The 8,363-nt window shown below is 36.4% G+C and overlaps 1 non-coding gene across 1 annotated transcript; it reads right to left on the reverse strand.

Moving 5' to 3' along the window:
• Positions 1-6,748: 6,748 nt before the first annotated feature.
• On the reverse strand, positions 6,749-6,885 carry LOC129039658 (U4 spliceosomal RNA). Its single transcript, XR_008503383.1, has one exon. It is a non-coding gene; the product is annotated as a U4 spliceosomal RNA (small nuclear RNA).
• Between the last annotated feature and the right edge of the window lie 1,478 nt (positions 6,886-8,363).

Raw genomic sequence — 8,363 nt, forward strand, 5'->3', positions numbered from 1 at the left:
GAGGGAGTAAGAAAGGGAGTGGGGAGAGAGGTAGTAGGAAAGAGAGAGAGGGAGAGAGAGAAGAGAACTGAACTTATTATTCTCACTCCCAATGTGACAGACCCATTACTTAAAAAAAAAAAAAAAAAAAAAAAAAGCAGCATTAGGCTATTCATCAAGGTTCTATCTTCTAACATCATCATATTGAGGATCAAGTTTTCAACAGAAAAACTTTGGGGGAACACATTCACATCATATCATCTGCCTCTGGTCCCCCAAATTCATGTCCTTCTCATGTGCAAACTACATTCATTCTATTCCAATAGCCCCCCAAAGTCTTAACTCATTCTAGCATGAACTCAAAAGTCCAAAGTCTCCTTTAAAATCAGATATAAATGAGACTCAAAACATGATTCATTCTGAGACGAGTTCTCCTCCATCTGTGAGACTGAAATAAAAATGTATCTACTTCTAAAATACAATGGAGGGACAGGCTAGACATTTCCATTTCAAAAGGGATAAATAAGTGAAAAGAAAGGGGAAACTGGTTCCAAGTAAGTCCTAATGCCAACATGACAAACAGCATGAAATCTTAAGACTCCAGAATAATCTTTAACTCTTTGTGTTACCTCTGGGCACACTGGAGCAAGGGTTTCGCCCCCAAAGGCTTGGATAGCCCTGCCCCCCATGGCTTTGCTGGGCTCAGCCCATGAAGCAGCTCTTATGGGGAGTCTCATCCCTGCAGCTCTCCCAAACTGGAGTTTCAAGCTTGTAGCTTTACGGCTCTGTGGTTTCAGGGGTGGTCCCATCCTCACCACTTTACTAAGCCTAGTGGGAACTCTGAAGTGGCTTCAACCTTACAGCTCTGCTGGGAATTGCCCTAGTGGGAACTCTGTGGTGGCACCCCTCCTGCAGCAGGATTTTGCCTAAGCCCCCAGGCTGCCTGATACATCCTTTAAAATCCAGGTGGCTGCCATGGCCCAACAGCCCACACAATCTGTGGGCATGTAGAATTAGCACTATGTGGATGCTGCCAAAGTTTATTGCTTGTACTCTCCAGAGTAGCAGTCCAAGCTGCACCTAGGCCCAGTTAAGCCATGGCTGGAGTGACTGAGGGGTGCTGTGCCAGAATGTGGGGAGCAGAGATGAGACATGAGGTGGCACAGGGCAACAAACGCTGAGGTCTCAATGGTGCCTCTCTGAAAACCTTGCCCCAAGGCCTTGCTCTGGGCCTGTGATCAGAGGTGCAGCCTCAAAGATCTCTGAAATGCTTCCTGGCTTATTCTCCCATTGTCTTGATGAAAAACAACAGCCTCTCTTTTCTATACCAATTTTTTTCTTAGTCCATTTTGTGTTACTATAACAGAATATCACAGGTTAGGTAATTTATAATAAATAGAAATTTATTTCTCATAGTTCTGGAGGCTGGGAAGTCCAAGATCAAGGTGCCAGTATCTTGAGAGAGACACACACACAGAGAAATAGCAAACTATGCACCCAACAGGGGCTAATATCCAGAATTTACAAAGGATTCAAACAACTAAAAAAATCCATTAAAAATAGGGAAAGGACATGAATAAACATTTTTCAAAAGAAGACATACAAATGACCAATGAGCATATGGAGAATGCTCAACATCACTAATAACCAGAGAAATACAAATTAAAACCACAACGAGATACTATTTTACATCAGTCAGATTGGCCATTACTAAAAAGTCAAAAAATAACAGATGCTGGAGAGGATGTGGAGAAAAGAAAGGCTAATACACTGTGGATGGGAATGTGAATTAGTACAACCTCTATGGAAAATAGTATGGAGATTTCTCAAAGAACTAAACGTAGAACTACCAGTTGATCCAGCAATCCCACTATTAGCTATCTATCCCTAAGGGAAATAAATCATTATATCACAAGGATACCTGCACCCATATGTTTATAATGGCACTATTCACCATAGCAAAGATATGGAATCAACCTAAGTGTCCATCAGTGGATGACTAGATAAGAAAAATGTGGTATATACATGCAACGGGATACAATGCAACCATAAAAAATGAAATCATTTCTTTTGCAGCAATGTGGATGGAACTGGAGGTCATTATCTTCAGTGAAACAACTCAGACACAGAAAGACAAACACTGCATATTCTCACTTATAAGTGGGAGCTAAACAATGTGTACACATGGATGCAAGAGTGTGGAATGTTAGACAATGGATACTTCCAAGGTTGCAAGGTATGGGAGGAGGTTGTATGATGAGAAACTACTTAGTTGGTACACTGTACATTATTCAAGCGATGGATATCCTAAAAGCTTTGAGTTCACCACTAACTACACAATCTATCCATGTAACAAAATGACACTTGTAGCCCATAAAATTATACAAATTGAAAAAAAAACCTTTTTAATGATATAGAATTTCAAAGTTATTTTCTTTAATCTCTTTAATAATATAATTTTCTTTTGTTTTATATAATTTCTTCTGAGAAGTTGGTTTTTAGCAGCGTCATTGTTCATTTGAAGGTAATATGCCATTTTCATTTGACTGCTTTAAATGCTATTGTTTTGTTTTGTTTTTGACTTTCAGAAGTTCAACTATGAGGCACCTCTGTGTGATTTTCTTTTAGTTTAAATTTATTCTTCTACAGATTTGTAGATTTCTGAATCTGTAGTGTGATGTCTTTCATCATTTTGGAAAATGTTTGGTCATTTTATGTATTACTTCTGTCATAATTCTCTATCGCCTGTACTGGGACTACAGTTGCACATATACTAGGACTTTTCACTATGTCTCACATTTTTCTCAAGTTGGTTTTTAAAGTTTTTAAAATATTTTTTAGTTTGGTTTAATCTGGACATTTTCTATTGACTGGTCTTGCAGTTTGCTATCCTTTTCTTCTACTGCAATAAATCTGTAATTTTGTTTCTAAAAATTAGCGTTGCCCTTTGCATTTGATTACATTTTAATAATTTTTTTGTAGATTTGATTTGACTTTTTAGTAGAGTCCAATGTTGTGGTGAAATTTTCCATCTTTTCATTTATTTTCCTGAGCATTTAATTAGTTATTTTAAAGTCCCCTCTGACAGCTTCAGTATCTTGATCACCTAATATTGGTGAAAAATAGATCGCCACATATTTTTACTGACTTTTTTTCTCTTGGGTTTGCTAATCCTGTCTTATTTCTTGACATTCCTATGTGTTATAGAAGATTGAATAATAAAAAATATTAGAGATATTTGGAGGCATTGGCTGCTGCTTTACTCTTCCAGAGAGAATTTATTTTGCTTTCTCACAGGCAGTTAAAGTACAGGAAGCTGGACTGGAATTAATTCAGTTTTGTGAGATCCACTCTGTTTCCAACTTATTTTCACTCCTATGATACTGTTTTTTCCAGCATTTGCCTATAAATCTTAGATGTTGATCAGTGCCCCTTCTCCTTAGAGAGCTCTGGACTCTATTTTTTTTTCCTGTCTTTATTATTTTTCCAAGATCTCTGCTCATCTTTCCAGAGAACTAGACACTGTTTTGTACTTGGCATCTCTTCCTCAAGCTTCTATGCTGCACAACAGATAGCACATTCCTTCAAGGGAAACACGAGTCAAGGTATTGGGCTCCCCAACTGTGTTTTGTTTCTCTCTGGATTAATTTTTCTTCAAGTCCAACCTGCATGGATATCCCCGAACTCCAAGTTCTGCCTTCCCAGCCTCCCCAAAATCTCATCTCAGGTTTCTGTTAGCAAGCTCTTTCTGCTTTTCTTTTCTTTTTTTTTCCTTCTGCTTAAAAAATAGCAAATGTCTCAAGTGAAAAAGTGCTACAGAGTATAATGTTCACCTAAATGAGTTTCTTCTCGCTCTGAAGTTCTGTGTCTCATGTCCTGTCTCCTCTGGTCTCTCATTCATTCCTTCCAATAGATGTTTTTGTGCTTAGTCTAAATTTTCTAATGGTTCATTATGGGAGTATTGGTCAGTATCAGCTATTCCACCCATACTGAAAGCAGGAATTTTTGTTGTTGTTGTTGTTGTATTTTCTGTTCTTAAATTTCCATTTGGTTCTTTTTTATATGTGTGTTTTTTTTTCTGAGAATGTTTGTGTTTTTTTTTTTATTTCAAGAGGGTTCATAGTTGCTTTTTGAGGTATTTTTAAAAAATTATAGATGCTTTAAAATCTGGTCAGATCATTCCAATATCTGTGCTGTGTTGATGTTGTGTCTGTTGATTGGTTTTTCTCATTAAACTTGACATTGTTCTGGTTCTTGGCATGACAAGTTACTTTTTATTGTATTTAGATCATGTTACTCTTTAATACCAGGCTGGCATGGCAGTCAGGCCCCTCTCACACACAAAGCCTCCACAGACACCTACCATCCAAGAGGGAGCACCATGTAGTTGCTACTGGGTTGTGGTGGTAATGTCTGCTGACAGTCCTGGTGTCAGCTGCTGCAAATGACAGGGTGGGGGAGGGCACATTTTTTTTCTCTGGAGTGTTTCTGGTGTCACCCAAGAGGTTATGCCCTGCATGGGCACTCCCTTCCAGGTCCTTTGGCTAAAGAAAATAGGCTTATTTTGTTTTGTTTTGTTGCTTGGTTTTTGTTTTGTTTTGGTTTTTGGGGGTGTACACTTACCATTCTTTCTAGCTTGTGAAATTTTCCAGTGTCCAGGCTAGGATATTTAGGAGGCAGAAAACATCCTGCCAGTTTGTTCCTTGAGTATGACATCTATAAGAAGGATGCCTTCTTTTCTTCACATTTCAGAATTTTCTTATGTTTGTTTTACATATTTTTTCCCGGGTTTTTAGGTGTTATTAGGTGAGAGGTATAGGGTGAAATGTATCTACTACCTTTAGATAGGATGACATGGAAATCTTCATTATAATTTTTTAACATTTATTTTCCATTTAAACATTATTTTGTAAACTTTTAGCCCTCTAGCATCATGCAGAATGAAATTTTTACAGTGATCTTGCTCCTGGGTGGAAAGGAGCAGTCAGGACAGAGCATTATACAAATTACTTAGATTCTGGCCCCTCAGCTCGTATGCAGAGGATAGAATCCTGGAGACCAGCATTCTTTCTTTTTCTTTTGTAAAATGAGGCTGACTGTCCTTATTTTTCTCAATATAAAATCTTTTTTTTACTAGAGTAAATTTTTAAAATTCGTATAATTCTAATAAAAGTTTTAAAATTGTTCCAGATTCCCAAATCCAAGCATAAAAAATATATTTTCTCTTGGTATATTTCATTACATTATTTTAAAGTTACTTAATATTTTTTAAATTTTAATTTCTAATCTCTCGAAACTTCTTCATTAGCAATTAAACATGTATACATCTTTTATTAAAATTAAACAATAACAGCATATTTCCAGACTTTGTTTTCTTCTTTGGCTACCATCTAGTTCCTATTCCACTTGCTAGCCAATTTGTCAAAGTATTTAAGTTTCCACTTCATCTTGTGTCACTTCACAAGCTGTTGCTGTCTGGATGCTCTTCAGACCCCTGAATCTTAGCTCCGCAGGGTCACCGATTACCCCCCTTCTCCTAAATGTGGTGGACACTTTCTAGCCTGTACCTTGCTTGAACTCTGCATTTGATTACTGTTTGACATTTCCTACTCCTTTCAGTTTTTTACTTTAAGTAAAACAAACAACTTTATTTTTTCCAAGATGACTTTTTAATTTTTTTAATCAGAAATACAAATTCATGTAAAACATTCACACGATACTTAAGAGAAACTCAAATCTGCTTTCCCAGTGTACTACTCCAGAGGAGGGCACAATTAGGTTTCTGCTTATAATTTCATTAGATAAAAACTTTATATTTGACATAATACTATTTTGGTACACTTAAAAATGTTCTTCTAACTCATGGTAATTTTTTTTATTGCCCTTTGGCCATCCCCCTTCAAATGATGTGAGCCCATGTCTTCAGAGAATAAAAGAATTTTAAAAATCATTCCTCAGTTTTCTGAGTTTCAAAATAGCTATTGAAACACATGTTAAAATAATAGTTTTAAGAAAAAAGGATTCAAGTTATGAATTTAGTCTATTTGAGTTATGTCCTCAGTGTTTTTTGTCTCACAAAATGATGCTCTCATCTGTACAGTTGTGTAATCCAGAAATCTGGAAGTCATTGAAGCTCCTCACTCACTCTTATCCTCAAGTCCCATTAATTATAGAGTGCTACCAGTAGTATTTCCTAAATATCACTAAATTATTCTAGTTTTCTTTCATCTTTACTGCCATCACCCTAAACTATTAGAATCTACTGTCTGGATTTCATTCTATAGTAGATACTACTCTTGTAAATCTCCATCCAAAGCGTATGTATCTGGCTCACCTCAAAACTATTTCCATATTTGCAGCTAGAATGATGCTTTCAGAGTGCAAATGTTATTGTATTTTAAAACTTTTTAAACTCTTCAGAAATTTTTTTATTGCTTTAAGAATGGAATTTTTTAAGTCCCAATCTTGGCTTACAAAGCCCTGCATGTTATGCCCCGATTTTCACTCTCCAGCCTCATTATTCATTCTCTATTACCTTACTCTCAGCTATAGTTGTACTGGTTTCTCACTTCTTCCTGATATGGTCTGGACCTATTCACACACACTGAATTGACTTCCTGCTCTTTCCTCAAAGTGCATTCTTAAATCATTTATCTTTTCTGATTTTTATTACATATTCTAATTTTTCTGGTATATTTTTAAAATTTCCAAATCATTTTATTATCTTGATACTTTCTAGAACTGATTTTCTTCTTTTTTAAACAATCAGTCTCCTTAGAGACTGTCAAAAATTACCAATGTCAACTATATTGCAAGTCATCATGACAGGGTTTTGGGAAAGGTTTTCAATGAGCAATAATTGCATCTCAGACCTCAGTGGCTGTGATACTACCACTGTGCAAAGCTAGAACTGATTTTCTATAATTTTCAAATATAAAATTGTATTATTCTTAAGTAACATTACCTACTTTACAATATTTATTCCATCTGATTTCTTCCTTCTTATTTAATTATATTGTTTAATACTTTCAGAACAATATTCAGTAATAATGGAAAGAGCAGGCATCTCTCCTGATTTTCTAACGTGTATGCAACCATCATACTCTCTGTCTCTCACACACACAAACACACACACACACACACAGAGCGAGAGAGAGAGAGAAGAGTTAACATGGCAAACCTGAGACTGCCATCTGTAGAAAGACTTGCTTGCAAGGTTGGCCCTTGGGTGGCATCTGGATCATGGTAGGATTCCTACCATTTCCTGTTAAGAATACTTTATATGCCTAAACTGTGCAAACAATATGGTTTATGCTGAACATCTTTCCTTCTGAGGTTTTAGAAAATGCTAGGCAGACAGTGTCTGTGTGACCAGCTCCCAATAAAAAACTGGGGCCTTGAGCTTCTAATGAACATCTCTGGTAGACATTTCACTTGTGTTGTTATAACTCATTGCTGGAGGAATTTAGCTCATCCTGTCTGACTCCACTGGGAGAGGACCCTGGATTTCACCCCGTGCCCTTTTTTCCTTTGCTAGTTTCATTTTATATCCTTTCACCATAATAAATCACAGCTGTGAGAATATACAACTATATGCCGAGTCCTGTGAGTTCTCCTAGTAAATTATCAAAACTAGAGTGGTCTTAGAGACTCCCAAAACACACAACACCTGCATATATACACACATATAAATACACATGCATATATACATATGTATGATTATGTTAAAGGAGTACTCGCCATTAAAATATTCATTAGATTCTACCAGTGACTTTTTCTCACCTGTTGATACGATTATATCATTTTTCTCCTTTGACTTATTAGTATATATTTTATAAATTGATTTCTTATCACCAAGTCATTCTTGTTTCCTGATGCTCTCTCTTCTTGACTTCTGTGACAATGCTGTACACTGGATTATTTCCCTCCTTCTTTGAAGGCTATTTCCATCTCCTTCCTGCATGAGTTTCTCTTTCTTTCTTTTTGTGTCCTTTAGGTATGTTTGTGCCTTGCCCTCGGCTCTTTTTTTTTCTTATTTTTTAATTATAAAGACCATAATTAAAAATTATAATTTAATTCTCAGACTCTCTTATGCATATTCATTATTTGAAGTATGGCCCATATGCATATGACATATCAAACTCTGTTTCCAGCAGCTCTGACCCCTTTCTGCATTTCAGATGCATAGATCGAATTTCCTCCTGGGCATCACCCCTAGATATCTCGTTCTCACTACAAACTCAATGTATTTAAAATTGAACTCATTATCTTTCCCTCACTTACTTCTCTGTTTTCAATCTCAGTTAATTACACTAAGCTATAAAACTGGGCTTTATCCTTGACTCCTTTCCCTCACTCATCCCACACAAATTATCATTCTCCAA

Source organism: Pongo pygmaeus, chromosome 5 (assembly GCF_028885625.2).
Source record: "Pongo pygmaeus isolate AG05252 chromosome 5, NHGRI_mPonPyg2-v2.0_pri, whole genome shotgun sequence".
NCBI classification, from domain to species: Eukaryota; Metazoa; Chordata; class Mammalia; order Primates; family Hominidae; genus Pongo; species Pongo pygmaeus.